This window comes from Azolla caroliniana, unplaced genomic scaffold, assembly GCF_043228905.1.
Source record: "Azolla caroliniana isolate FFs.n. ecotype wild unplaced genomic scaffold, voAzoCaro1.0.p SCAF_9, whole genome shotgun sequence".
Taxonomy (NCBI): Eukaryota; Viridiplantae; Streptophyta; class Polypodiopsida; order Salviniales; family Salviniaceae; genus Azolla; species Azolla caroliniana.
Window position 1 is genome coordinate 11,847,342 of NW_028230444.1, and position 12,363 is coordinate 11,859,704.

Here is a 12,363-nt window from a genome sequence, read left to right on the forward strand (position 1 = left end):
ATCAGGGCTTCTCGAACTATCAGTTCCCCACTCCGCAACAATCCGCTTTAAAAATCCATTCTCACTTGGGACAAGAGTTCCCTCTTGTTCCTTTCGTGATTTGCCGGCATCGTTAGGAATTGGACGGATTTCCCACCATTTTGGCTCCGAATTCGCGCAAAAGCCGCACCGCTATCGAGCACCTTCGTCTCCATCCATGATGCCGTGATAAAGGGTTGGCCGAGGATGACGGAATGTGAAACCTCATCTTGCACGAAGAAATTTTGGTCGATCTCGACATCCCCGATCTTCACCGTCACATCCGGACAAGCCGCAAATAGATCTTCCGTTGCTTTGGTGGCCGCCCGAATCTTCCATCCATGGTTGGTGTTAATAGGCCACTTCCCCTTCCGGTAGAACTCCTTGGACATCAAGTTGATCTCCGATCCGTGATCAATCAATGCTAGCACGGGTTCTTTGATGTTGCCGATTCGGACCGGAGTCTCCGTAGTCGCGCGTGCCCAATGTGGTCTTGTATAGTGGGAGTTCGGAATTTCGTCCTCCACTTCGGTGTCGTTCATTAAAACGGTGTTCGCATTCACCCTTGGAGCATTTTCCTCCGTACTTTGTCTTTTTCGCTTCACGAGATCCACGAGAAGATCGTGGAACTCCTTCTTTGCTATTTCGAGTAGCTCCCGAAGTGAGAAATCTACCCGGCTATCCAAGATCCTTTCCTCGAACACTCTTTTCAAGTCGGTTTGTTGTTCTATGACCGAGGCGAGCTTGAATGCCAGAGTTGCCTTTTCTTTTCCCTTACCTCCGGAGTTCCAGCTTTCCGATATCTTCGATGGCCCGCCCGCATCCTCCGTGCGTCGTCGTTTCTCGTCCACATACACCTTATGCAATTGACATAGGGCGTATACGCTATTCTTGTCGACAGGGCACTCCCATCCCGTAGCTTCCCGGACGCCTTCCGCGGTGCTTCGGATCTCGTTGGAGTCGGTTTTCTCGGGATTTTCTAGAACTTCCGGCCAAAAAGACGTCTTTGCTCTCGATGACTCCCCGACACATATTCCCGCGGTTGTCGCATAGTTGCTTCTTGCCGCCAATTCCTCCTCGAGCACCTTCTTCATGCCGCCTTTCCGGAAGTTCGGTCGAAGTGGCTTCCGAGAGTCCATCGAATGAATCCGGTTTCCCTCGTAGTAGATGAGATCCCGCCGTAGCGCCTCCTTATGCTCGTCGCAATCCCTCCGATCGTGTTCGGCGCTATCGCACCATATGCACCGTCGGTCCGTATACTTGGAGCTTGTGGGGCGGTCATCCGACTTCTTCAACATCGCGATCTTCAGATTCTCCATCTCCTTCAATAGTTGCTCCACCGTAGATGCATCAATTGCCTTCTCGGTTGTAGTCTCCCGAGCCCTCGGTTGATGGTCTTCCAATCCGGTTCTCAGTTTCAGAATCGGTTCCGAAACCCTCTTTTCCTCGTTTGCAAGCCATTGCCCCCTCTTCGTGTATCGCGCGACGATATCCCACACGCTTTCCGATCGTGTTCGGCGCTATCACACCATATGCACCGTCGGTTCGTATACTTGGAGCTTGTGGGGCGGTCATCTGACTTCTTCACCATCGCGATCTTCAGATTCTCCATCTCCTTCAATAGTTGCTCCACCGTAGATGCATCAATCCCCTTCTCGGTTGTAGTCTCCCGAGCCCTCGGTTGATGGTCTTCCAATCCGGTTCTCGGTTTCGGAATCGGTTTTGAAACCCTCTTTTCCTCGTTAGCAAGCCATTGCCCCCTCTTCGTGTATCGCGCGACGATATCCCGCACGCTTTCCCATGTTTCGGTGAGGCCACTCTCCGTGGTCGTGTCCTCCAAGAGCACTCCGAGATCTTTCCGGTCCCGGATGTCCACGGCTCGCAAGAACATGATCACCTTGTCCGGTACGAGGATAGCTTGATCTCTCGCGGACAACCTCCCGAACCGGCTTTCAAATGCCGAAAACACATCAACGACCTTCAATCCCTTGTCCGACATCTCCAACCAATCTTCGAATCCCCTTCGCGTCGCCTTGGAGGAATCCTCGATGGCGAACGTCCTCTTTAGCTCTTCTTCAAACGCCTCCCATGTCGGATTTTTTTGTCGTAGCCCATGGATGCTTGCTTGAAGCCCGTCGGTCGCCACCCGGTTGAAGGACGTCAATTGCAGTCCTTCCGATATTCCGCACCGTAGCATCTCCGCCTTGTAGTCCCGAAGATACCGCGACACGTCTTTCCCGTTGAATTGCCCGTTTCGTTGCACGAGCCGCTCCACTGATGCCGCTATCTCCGACATCGCGCGTTGTTCTTGTAGCATGCGCTCGAACATCATCATCATGTTGCTAGCCTCCGGTTGATTTTCCATCTCCTTGCCACCCGGTTTTCACGTCGGGCTCACTAACTGTGTCGTGCCTTTCGGCTCTGGATCGTTGCGTGAGTCGGGTGGGAAGCGCCGAGGTTTTGGACTAGGAGGAAGAAAAATACAAATAAGACTAGTAAAGAATAGGTATAAAGAGTTATAAGATAAGAATCTTGTGAATCCCACGAGTTTAGTATATTTAGTCAATATTTAGGTAGTAAGAGAGAATTATTTTAGCAAATTCATGAATCCCACGAATATTTTAGATTGATTGATCATTATAGAAAAAAAATCAACAAAAACTACAATGTGCTCCCCATCCTTATATAGTGATGGGAGAAACTAAGCATAGCTACATGCTTTTTTCTAATATGTTCATGCACACTAAATGTGCATGTGATGCTTTTCTAATCCTTGCTTTTATTTGCTAAATATAGTGCTCATGCACACTAGATGTGCATGAGTCACTTTTTAGTTGATTGCGTTTTTCTATAAAATATTCACGCACTCTAAAAATGCATGATTTACCTTTTAATAAAGGTAGGCGCAAATAAAGGACTTATAATTATTAAATCTATTTGTAGAACACTAAAGATAAGGTAGCATAACGGTAAAGTTGAGGTTTGGTTACGTGGAGGTATAAGGTTTGAATCTTGCCTTATGCACGTGATAAATATTTTGATATATTATTTATTTATTTATATGTATCTAAAATCGGATATATTATTTTATGGTTTTCTCGTAGTGTGTGGAATACACTACGACAACGTATTTGACAAGGTAAAAGCCGGTACTCTTCCTCATCATCGTCCCTACAATTGTCCCATCGATTTACAACCAGGAGAAGAGCCACCATGGGGACCAATCTACAACTTGTCACCCACCGAGTTAGAAGTCCTTCGAGCCTACATAGAGGAGAACTTGGCAAGCGGGTTTATTCGTCATTCGAAATCTTTAGCCGGAGCACCCATCTTCTTTGTCAAGGAGAAAGATGGCTCACTTCGTCTTGTTGTTGATTACCGTGGCTTAAATAAGGTCACCATCCGGAATAGGTATGCACTTCCTCTTATATCAAGTCTTTTAGAGCGAGTTAATGGTGCCAAGTTTTTTACAATAATCGATCTACGAGGAGCGTATAACCTCATGGGGATCCGACCGGGAGATGAATGGAAGACTGCCTTTTGCATGCGGTATGGGCATTTCGAATATACTGTTATGCCGTTCGGTCTAACCAATGCACCTGCAGTCTTCCAACACATGGCAAATGATATATTTAGAGACCTCTTGGATATCTGTTTGATCATCTATCTGGATGATCTATTTATTTATTTGAAGACCCAGGAAGAGCACGATCCTCATGTACTATTAGTACTAAACCGACTCCATGAGAATGGTCTTTATGCCAAGCTAGAAAAATGTAGCTTTGACTGCAAGCAAGTGGAATTTCTAGGCTATATTATCTCCTCAAAGGGCACCTCCATGGATCCAGCTAAGGTCCAAACTGTGCTAGAGTGGCAAATTCCACGGTCAGTACGAGATGTACAATCTTTTCTAGGTTTCGCTAACTTCTACCACAAGTTTATATAGGATTACTCGAAGATTATTTACCTCTCACACAACTTACGAAGAGTGGACAAGCATTTCTTTGGTCCAATGAAGCGGACATGGCTTTTCGGCATCTTAAGAAAGCCTTTACATCAGCACCTATTCTAACCCATGTCGATACAAGCAAACCATTCATCATGGAGGCCGATGCATCAGATTTCGCCCTCGGTAGCATCCTTTCTCAACAAGGAGATAAAGAAGAGTTACATCCTGTGGCTTTCCATTCGCGCAAATTCGATGTTGCGGAAATCAACTACGAAATATATGACAAGGAGTTATTAGCCATCGTGGATTCATTTGTGCAATGGCGGCATTTTTTGGAGGGCTCTCCACGTCAGGTCATCGTCTTCAGTGATCACAAGAATCTTTCTTATTTCTAGAATGCTCGTGTGCTAAATCGACAGCAAGCTAGGTGGGCTCAATTCCTCACACGTTTTGATTTCAAAATTGCATATCGACCGAGGAAGCAGCAAGGAAAGGCAGATGCACTATCACGGCGTTCATATCTTGCACCTCGTCCTAGTGATCCCGCATTCGATAATTAAAAGCAAGTAATCTTGGGACCAACACGATTGCACACAACGCGGATTTTTCACACCCCAAAGGATTCCCAGATTATCGACACCATACGTGCGAATTTGAAGACGGACAATTTTGCTCAAGACATTCTGGCACACATTGATACCTCTCAGGCATCCTGTTCCCAGTCTCAGCAACCAAGTATGGACTACAGACAATTCGAATATCATGATGGTTTGTTATTCTCTAAAAAGCTTGTATATGTCCCCGATTGCTCCTGTCGCCTTCAAATCGTCCAAAGTTGTCACGACACCCATATGGCAGGACATTTTGGTAGCACTAAGACAATAGATCTAGTTCAACGATCCTTTTGGTAGCCCTATATGCGACGTTTTGTCGACGACTACGTTCAGACCTATGATGCTTGCTGCTGAGCAAAGATGCCACGACACCATCCATATGGCTTGTTGGAACACTTACCGATTCCAAGTAAGCCGTGGTAGTCTATTTGTCTTTATTTTATCACAGATCTACCGGTCTTGAAGGGGTTCGATGCTATCTTAACCGTCGTCGATCGATATACAAAGATGGCACATTTTGTGCCATGTACTAAGGCCATCACTAGCGAGGAAACCGCCACCCTTGTCATGCGTGAGGTATTTTGGCATCATGGCATCCCAAACAGTATCATCAGTGACCGAGGACCGCAATTTTTCTCCAAATTTTGGCAGCATCTCTTCAAGATGCTCAAGGTCTCTTGCAACCTCTCCTTCGGCTACCATCCTCAGACCGATGGGTAGGCGGAACGAACAAACCAAACGCTGGAGCAATATCTCCGGTGTTTCCTGGGTTATCAACAGGACGATTGGGCCGAGATTCTCCACTTTGCGGAGTTTGTGTATAATAATGTTGTTCACTCCTCGACTCGAGTCTCCCCATTCTACGCTTATACCGGTTCTCATCCTCGCTGGTCGGTGATCGACACCCGGGAGCTACCTACCAATCCTCGTGCTGGGGATCATTTGGAGAGACTACGCAAGATCCAAATGGATCTCTCTACTCATCTTCGTCATGCTCAACAGACACAGAAAACTTACACGGATCGTCATCGGCTTCCCTCCTCTTTTGCCATCGGAGATCGAGTATGGCTTTTATGTCGTCACATCAAGACTACTCGACCGTGCGACAAGTTGGATTATCGCCGACTCGGTCCTTTCCGTATTACCGGCAAGGTTAATGATGTCACGTTCCGCCTTGATCTTCCTCCGCATCTTCGGATACATCCGGTCTTCCATAGTTCTCTTCTTGAACCTTATAAAGCAAACACTCTTGCCGATCGTGTTACTCCACTGCCACCCCCGCTTGAGTTAGACACCGGCTCGGAGTATGAAGTTGCTGCCATCCTCGACTCCAAATTTTTTCGCAACAAACTTTATTATTTGGTCGATTGGCTTGGCTATAGGCCGAGTGAATGTACTTGGGAACCCGTCGAGTATGTCGCCAATGCTCAGGATCTTCTTGCTGAGTTCCATCGAAAGTATCCGAACAAACCCGGTCCGCAATCAACGCTGACTCGTTCCACTCGTCGCCTTAAGGGGGAGATAGTGTCATGATATGGCAAGACTCAAACCCATGACATTATGTTATATGGGTCGAGCTCTTGACCAATATAGCATCTATTGTAATACGTAGGATATTATTTTCATTTAAGTTTTATTATAGGAAATTAATGTATATTCTAGATTTCTCTGGAACATTCTAGAAGCTTCAGGATTACTCCTGAGAACACTATAAAAGAAGGCACTAGGCATTATGTTGAACCAAATTGGCTCAACGCCAGTCTTAAGCCTCTTAGCCATTTTGTACTTATCCTTCACATAATATATTAGCTGTTATCATCATCTCTCTCTCTCTCTCTCTTCCTCGCTATCTCTCTTCTCTCTTCTCCCTCTCTCACTCTCGGGAATCTTACGCAGTCCCATCCTCTTAGTAGTAATAGTACTTCTCTTCTTTAGTACTAATTCCCTCTCTACTTTAGTACTATTCATGACACTTGATCGTGTTTTCTATTTCATGCATTAGCAGTTCTAGAATTTTACCAACCCAAAATTGGTGGCCATGTGAGTTCTCATCAGCCGGCGTTGCAATCAACATCCCTGCCGTGAGCTCTTGCAAATTGCCTTGCCATCTAGCTTCGGCTGCTTTGGTCATCCTTGGTCCCACATAAATGTCTCTTTGTTGTGGATGGACCAAACTGTCATTAATCGCATTTGTTGGTTGCTCCGGAGTTCTATTTACACAATCATGTTGCAGCGACCATGTGAATGGCGTTTCCAAATTCCAATTATCACCAAATATACAATTGTCTATAATTCCTTTCTGATCACTATAAAATACATCCCACCATGATGTTTCTTGTTGTTCGGCATATTTCTTGGCGGCCTCAATATGCTTTCTTTTTTCTTCTAAGGCTTGGAGCCATAACCGTTTTTGTTCCAATACCAAGTCACTCTGCAACTGTCCTTTCTTCTCAATTGGCATTTGCTTAGCTCCATGGACAATTGTACTCGGCATACAAAGTAATAACTAGCAACCACCTTCAAGTTCCCATGCTGTAGAAGATGAATATTGTTTAGCATACAAAAGCGTAGAACCACTTATTTCATTTTTCTTTATCATAAAAATGTGATTGAAGCTTATATTGTTTAACTAGGTGAGCACTTTAACATTCCCAACACCCCCATATGATATATATCTCTTAAAGTCATATACCTCCTTCAAGTGTAACACTTTTCGGCGTGGTGTATATGCATCACAAATGACATCAAATAGTTTACGTAATGTGAAAGCATCATGCCGAGACAACTGTCTAGAGAATGTGCTAAACATTTGATCTATATGATCATGTGTGTGGCCAACCAAAAGAAAATTGACTTTCACTTTTCTAAACAATCCTTGGTTGACCAACATACTTAGATAGCCAAACACAGTTGAATTTTTGTTCTCTCTAGTAGTATTGTCCAATTGAATGTATAGAACAGGGGGGAAAGGTTGGCCCCAAGACATCAAAACTCGGTGAATCATTGTAACTGTAGAAATGATAACATTTACGTGGAATGATAACATTTGAAAACCAAGCTCTCCATAATCTTGTGAATTGGTTATATGTGACAAACTTATTACGTGAGCCCACCATATCAGATCGATAGACATCATAAACTTCCCGATGTGTGTAATTATCAGAGAGGTGCATCCTACCTGTAGTGGGCATTACTTCACAATTTAATTGAAAGTAACTTTTCATCCAACCAATAGCATGTTTTCCAATTGCACCTTTCATACTTAGAACCTCTTTACGATTAAGCATCGGATCCCCGCTAAGTAGACGTTGTTGTACTCTATGTAGCCGCATGTTACTGACACATAACACAATTTTGCATGCAACTCTACATATCTGTTGCGCATGGAAGATATAATACTCGAATGATACTTTGATCCCCGTACATTTGTCAAACACTAGTTGCATATGTGACCCGAGGTAAGTGTCTTGCCCATCACCAGTCATCGAAAAATAGTATCGCCTTAATTCTCGCAACTTTGATTTTCCAATCATAGACATACAACCACGGGCACAACATATTTTTTTGACATCAAATCCAATCTGTTTATCTGATGTCACCAAGTTAAATCTAGCCAAATGAATTCTTTGTGGGATTCTTCTAATATGCATAGGGCTTCCAGATTTCTCTTCCTACATAGAAGTTGGTGTAACCTTGTTACTATCCAATTCTTTGTTGTGACCATCGCCCATGATATTCCATGTTTCATTGGCACTACCTTCATTCTCCGTATCTTTATTAATATCGTATTCTTCAATAGAGAACTCTTCACATGTGTCATTATTCACATTCGTTGTAGAGGTGAAGATGAGCTCAGACAATACTCTTCGATAGAATATGGTGAGTATGTCCACAGAAAATATTCTTCAATAGAAAATGGTGAGTCTGTCGACAAACAATACTCTTCAGTAGAAAACGAAGAGTCTGATGACAAACAATATTCTTCAATCGAGAACGGTGAATCTTCACTCATGGCTTAAGGTCTACACAGAGCTCTTTAAGTTATGTGCTTAGGCTAAGGCAAAAAACTAATAAGCTCCTCTCTAAACATAAACTCCTCTCTAAACAGAAGCTCCCTGAATATAATGTCTATATTATTTAATATTATCTTAATACAATACATAAAAAATATTATTTTTAATATAATAATTGTATTCAACATATTAATAATTACTTAAACTAGTTTGTATGAAGTTAAATCAAGTATAATATAATTACAATCATTACTAAGCCATATATATGTTGGATTAAAGTTAAAATCATTGGTTAATTAATGGCACCCATATTTAATATAGAACTTCTCAATCATTGGTTCATTCATGCCCACCATTTTAAATATAAGACTTTTCAATCATTAGTTCATTCATGCCCACATCTCTAATACAAAGCAATTAAGAGTCATAAAAATGTTGCTTTCAGTAATCAATCATTGGTTCATTCATGACCTTCAAAGTCATTGTAAGTTATTTTGACTATAAAATATTCATCAATATGTTAGTTTGACTTTGTAATCATTGATCCAATCATAAGCAACTCTGGTTAAAGTGACTGTGGCTACTAACTAACTAACCTCAAGCTTGCCAACCCTGGTTAAAGTGATTGTGGTTACTTTAACCACTGTGGTCGATCCCTATAAATAGGAAGACCTCGTCATATTTCAGTCACACGAAACACAAGAGCACACAGAGCATGAAGCACGAAAGCGAGATCTCCGCCTAAAACTTGACAAATATCAACCATGTCTTCAAAGAAAATCGAGCGTCAGGACTCCAGGTAAGCCTCTAACATTGTGGACATTTTTGTAAATATGTTTTAGCATCAGGAACTCGATACGGCGTATCGAGTTCTTGTGTAAAACACAAACTTTATACAGGAACTCGATACGACGTATCGAGTTCTTGTGTGAAATTTAGGTTTTATATAGGAACTTGATACGACGTATCGAGGTCTTGTTTAAAGTTTTTGTTTTAAAGAGGAACTCGACACCCCGTATCGAGTTCCTATATTATGTTTGCGTTTTAAATAGGAACTCGATACGCCGTATCGAGTTGTTGTATTATGTTTGCGTTTTAAACAGGAACTCAATATGCTGTATCGAGTTGTTGTATTTTGTTTGCGTTTTAAACAGGAACTCGATACGCCGTATCGAGTTCCTGTATTTTGTTTGCGTTTTAAACATGAACTCGATACACTGTATTTTCCTGTATATAGTGTGTGTTTTAAACAGGAACTCGATACGCCGTATCGAGTTCTTGTGTTATGTAACTCTTTTACAAAGGAACTCGATACAGTGTATCGAGCTCCTGTATTAGGTTTGTGTATTATAGATGGACTCGATATGGCGTAACGAGTCCCTGTATAAAGTTCCTATTTTATACAGGAACTCGATACGGTGTATCAAGTTCCTGTGTAAAGTATGTGTTTGATACACGAACTCAATACCCTGCATCGATTTCATGTATAGACACGAACTATATACAAGAACACGATATGGTGTATCGAGTTCATGTATAAAACAAGAACTTTAAAGAGGAATATTGTGTCTTTCGGGCAACAATTTAGTATTGTGTGAAAAGATATCAAACTTTTTGTCAAAATCATTCTTTTTTTAGGGTGATTTGCCTTATTTTGTAACAAATAGGGGCCTTAATTATAGAGGTTTTATGACCTAGTATAGCTTAAAATAGTAGAAAATAACCCACAAATTACCTTTACGATACCAAATTCAAGTCTATCATATGCAAATTCTCTAGAATCAATATAAGCCATACCTATCCTTCAAGACAATATATATCCTTGTATAGTTATTAAGATATATATTTTCTAATTTGAATAGCCCTTACTAGAATGGATTTCTGAATAAAGGACTACCGTGTTCACACAATGCATGATTGATATTTATAGTTTACCACAAATCGCATGCTAGTTTATGTCTTCATCTAATTATTTGTATTTTAATATACAAATTTAATCTACGTGACTACCTAACTTATGTTTTCACATGTCCTTTCTTAAATAGGTCGTTTGAGAACTTGTCTGACCGACCTGTGAAGAAGATAAAGCTCTGCATACAAGGTTCTCCAATTGAAACACAGACCCTAATAGCTCCCGAGAACATGAAGAGAGGAAAAAAGCTTCTCTTCAACGAGGAGACAAAATCTCAACCACATTGAAGTTAGCCAAAAGAAACTATTAGTAGGTACTGGTAGTGAAGACCTTCCTGACCGTGATCTAACAGACAAGGAATGATGTATGCAATACGTCGACTCCAAGAAAAAAGTCGTATTGTATACAACAAAGAAGAAGGGCGAGGGGCAGCTTGAAAATGAAACCCCATTTATGTATGGCCGTAATCTATGATTTGACTACGAAGATGCAGTATTAGAGATCTAGGTACTAAAGTAAGCTTAAGATAAGGATAAAGTATTGATAGATAGAAAGGAGAAAGAGAAAGAGGAGTGTTGATCCACCCGACCACCCTCGAGCGAAGGGATCGAGACGGACTCGAGCCTCGATCGACGTCCCATACCACCGCCGTGGCGTCGAGTCGTACCTGGTGTTGGCGTGCTCGCTACAAGAGTTGACCCACCACAAGAGCAGAGTCTCGATGTAGTCAAAAGATGATCAAATGAGGGTAGCTAGGCCTCTTATTTATAGCGATACCCAAGGCCCCCAGGCAAGTTCACACTTGACCTAATGGGTAGTCTCAATCCCGAGGATTAAAAGTAATCCTCCGCTTCTTTACACTCTCGTTTAACCCTCACACTTATCCACATGTATCGAATACTACGATAAATTCTCACCACGGGATATTAAATGGTCATGCCCGTAACATACTCCCCCCTCTTTAAAACATTGCAGTCTTGCAATGGAAAGTTAGGGAAATTAGTTCTGAGAGTATTTTCGCGTTCCCATGTGGCATCTTTTATTGATTTATCCATCCATTTTATTTTAAATTCTCGGATTTCTTTAGTACGTAATTTTTTTGTTTTAACATCGAGAATTCTTTTTGGTACATGTGGTTTAGAAGATAATTCTTCAGAAGTAACCAGAGTTTCAGTTGTAACTGTATTGTCGCCAGAACCTAGAAGCTCTTTTAGACGACTTACATGAAAGACTGGATGAATTCCAACACCATCGGGAAGAGCGAGACGATAGGTTGATGACCCAATGCGTTTGAGGACTGTAAAAGGTCCACAAAACCGTGGGGCTAACTTAGCGCACTTACCCGTAGACAATGTCTTAGAATTGTGAGGTACACATAAAAATACCTTCTGTCCAGGGTTGAATACACGAGGTTGCCTATGATGGTCGGCATAAAAACGCGCTCTATCTTGAGCTGTTTTTATATTATCTCGTGCAATATGCAACATATCTTGCATATCTCGAAGAAAGTTTTGCGTACTTTGCAACTCATCATGATGTATATTAACATCAATCGGGGCTCGTGGTTGAAAACCATACATCAACATAAAAGGACTATATCCTGTCGACATATGCTTGAAGTTGATATAAGCAAACTCCAAATTTGGGAGATAACGTTCCCATTTTGTTGGTTTTGCGAAGAACTATTTCAACGGCCTCTTCGAAGGATTTTGGATCCTTATTGTGCACTATCCAGTGATAGTCCGAATTGGGGATGCCATTGACAAAACAAGCTATCAACCAATTGTCCCCTTCTAGACCCAATTTTTGGATTTGGGTTCTAGCATGGTGACCACAATCTTCTAGCGAGGAAAATTT